Source organism: Lathyrus oleraceus, chromosome 6 (assembly GCF_024323335.1).
Source record: "Lathyrus oleraceus cultivar Zhongwan6 chromosome 6, CAAS_Psat_ZW6_1.0, whole genome shotgun sequence".
NCBI lineage: Eukaryota > Viridiplantae > Streptophyta > Magnoliopsida > Fabales > Fabaceae > Lathyrus > Lathyrus oleraceus.
This window is the reverse complement of record NC_066584.1, coordinates 368,129,556-368,133,374: the sequence shown is the minus strand read 5'-3', so window position 1 is coordinate 368,133,374 and position 3,819 is coordinate 368,129,556.

Genomic DNA, 3,819 nt, shown 5'->3' with positions numbered 1-3,819 from the left:
CATGATAAAAAGCTGTATGTCTTGGAGACACCTGTTCCTGAAGAGTAACCTCCTAGTTCTGCACCTAAGGCAGAAAGAGATGCTTATAAGAAGCATGTCGATGATGCCAATGAAACTGCTTGTCTCATGCTAGCTACCATGAACTCAGAATTGCAAAAGCAACATGAGAACATGTCAGCGTTCGATATGATCGAACTCCTGAAGATGCTCTATCAAGAGCAAGCAAGGCATGAGAGGTTTGAAGTTTCAAAAGCCCTTTTTCAAGGCAAGTTAGCTGAGGGAGCCCCTGTAGGTCCCCATGTGCTCAAGATGATTGGGTATATGGAAAACCTTGAGAGATTGGGTTTTCCCCTCGAAAAGGAACTTGCGACTGATTTGATTTTGCAATCGTTGCCAGATAGATTTAGTCAATTTGTCCTAAAATTCAATATGAATGAAATGGACAAATCTCTTCCTGAACTGCTCGCCATGTTAAGAACTGCTGAGCAGAATCTGAAGTCAAAAGGGACGTCCATTCTGATGATCGGAAATGGAAAGAGACAAAACAAAAGGCCCACTAAGCAGGGTGATAAAGGGAAAGGCAAGGAAGTTGCCAAACCCAAACCCACCGTTGCTGCTTTAAAGCCTAGTGGAGGCGTAGCAAAAGAAGGCACCTGCTTCCATTGCGGTAAGACCGGACACTGGAAGAGAAACTGCCCAAAGTACCTGGAAGATAAGAAGAATGGAGTTGAGACTTCAACTTCAGGTATTTTTGTTATTGAAATTAATTTATCTACTTCTGCATCATGGGTATTAGATACTGGATGCGGTTCTCACATTTGTACTAATGTGCAGGGACTAAAAAGGAGTAGAGATTTGGCAAAAGGTGAAGTCGACCTACGAGTTGGCAATGGAGCAAAAGTTGCTGCTTTAGCCGTAGGAACTTATGTATTGACTTTACCTAGTGGTTTAATAATTCAGTTAGAGAACTGTTATTATGTACCTGCAATTAGCAGGAATATTATTTCCGTTTCTTGTTTGGACAAGTTTGGTTTTTCATTTATAATAAAGAACAATTGTTGCTCAATTTATTTGAATGAAATATTCTATGCTACTGCACAAATGAACAATGGACTATATGTCCTTGATCTTGAAATGCCTATTTATAACATTAATACTAAAAGGATGAAACCAAATGAGTTAAATCCAACTTACCTTTGGCATTATCGATTAGGCCACATAAAAGAGAAGCGCATTTCCAAACTCCATAAAGATGGACTTTTGGACTCTTTTGATTATGAATCATATGAGACATACAAATCTTGTTTAATTGGAAAGATGACAAAGTCTCCATTCACAGGAAAAGGTGAAAGAGCTAATGATCTTTTGGCCCTCATACATACTGATGTATGTGGACCACTGAACATACCAGCCAGAGGAGGTTTTCAGTACTTCATCACATTTACTGATGATTTCAGTAGATATGGTTATGTGTATTTAATGAAACACAAATCAGAGTCCTTTGAAAAGTTCAAGGAATTCAAGAATGAAGTACAAAACCAACTAGGAAAGAATATTAAAACTCTTCGATCAGATCGAGGTGGTGAGTATTTAAGCCTAGAGTTTGATGACCATCTGAAAGAGTGTGGGATCCTATCCCAACTTACTCCTCCTGGAACACCCCAATGGAATGGTGTATCTGCGAGAAGAAATCAAACCCTGTTGGACATGGTCCGATCCATGATGAGTCACGCTGATCTTCCAAACTCCTTTTGGGGACATGCACTATTGACAGCAGCTTACACACTTAACCGTGTTCCATCCAAAAAGGTTGAAAAGACACCATATGAGATATGGAGTGGTAAGAAACCACATATGTCTTACATGAAGATTTGGGGTTGCGAAGTTTATGTGAAACGACAAATTTCAACTAAGCTTGAGCCCAAATCTGACAAATGCTTATTCGTGGGGTATCCTAAAGAAACAAGAGGGTATTACTTCTATAATCCTTCAGAGGGCAAAGTGTTTGTCGCTCGAACTGGAGTTTTCCTGGAAAAGGATTTTATTTCCAAAGGAATCAGTGGGAGGAAAGTAGAGCTTGAAGAAATTCAAGAATCACAAAGCATCGATACACCTATGGAGGAATTAGAGAAGGAAACACAAGTAGTTGTGGAAGAGCAACCTGCTCAAGTAGAACAAGACCAGCGTAGGTCAAGCAGGATACGTCACCTACCTGAGAGATATGGATATCTCATAATAGATCAAGGTGATGTATTACTCATGGATCAAGATGAGCCTGTGACCTACCAAGAGGCCATAGCTGGTCCCGAGTCTGACAAGTGGCTAGAAACCATGAAATCTGAAATGGATTCCATGTACACAAACCAAAGTTTGGACCTTGGTAGAGGCTCCTGTAGGAGTTAACCCTATAGGATGCAAGTGGGTCTTCAAAAAGAAGACTGACATGGATGGTAAGGTACATACCTATAAGGCAAGACTGGTTGCAAAAGGATATAAACAAATTCATGGGGTTGACTATGATGAAACCTTTTCACTAGTTGCAATGCTTAAATCTATTTGGATTTTACTTGCTATCGTTGCATATCATGATTATGAAATATGGCAGATGGATGTCAAAATTGCTTTCCTTAATGGGAATCTTCTTGAGGATATGTACATGACACAACCTGAAGGATTTGACATACCAGAAGAAGCCCAAAAGATATGTAAGCTACAAAGGTCAATCTATGGATTGAAGCAAGCTTCCAGAAGCTGGAATCTTCGTTTTGATGAAACAGTAAAACAATATGGATTCATCAAGAACGAAGATGAGCCTTGTGTCTACAAGAAGGTTAGTGGGAGCATGATCGTTTTCCTGGTATTATATGTAGATGACATACTACTCATTGGAAATGATATCCCTACCCTACAACAAGTAAAGTCTTGGTTGGGGAAATGCTTTTCTATGAAGGACCTAGGAGAAGCAGCCTATATATTAGGAATCAGAATCTATAGAGATAGATCACAAAAACTGCTTGGCCTAAGTCAGAGTACATACATAGACAAAGTGCTGAGACGCTTTAACATGTATGATTCCAAGAAAGGATTCATACCTATGCAACATGGCCTGTGTCTATCAAAAACACAATCCCCTTTAACTAAGGAAGAAAGGGATCGCATGAATAAGATTCCATATACATCTGCAATAGGATCTATCATGTATGCCTTAAGTGTACTCGACAAGCTAAGGAGCCTAGATCTCACCAACGATCCAAACACATACTTAGGCGTTATCACCTCATTCGAGAGATAATAGATAGAGGAGATGTGAAAATATGTAGAGTACCTACACTTGACAATATTGCTGACCCACTGACAAAGCCTCTTGCACAGCAGAAGTATGATGGCCATACTAGATCTATGGGCATTAGGGATATGCCTGATTGGCTCTAGTGCTAGTGGGAGATTGTTGGTGTAAGCCCTAGAGGCCAATACTTTTGGTACTTGTATCGAATTATTTATTAATAATAAAAGGAATTTTTCTTTATTATGTTTGTTTAATAAAGTCCCTGGAATAGATAGTCCGTTTAATGTATCAAGTGTGACTTGATCATGAGATCACATTAAACATAAGGACACTATTCTTAAAGTATCCATAGTCGAGCTTTATTGTGAAGTGTGATAACGTTAAAGCATTAAGACTATTATGTTTGTAGACTGATGATCACATCTCATGGATCATGGATAAAGAGTTATCAAGTCTTAAACATAGGTATGAATATTAAGAGTAATATTTATACTGGATTGACCCGCTATGAGAATACTATATAGAAAGTTATG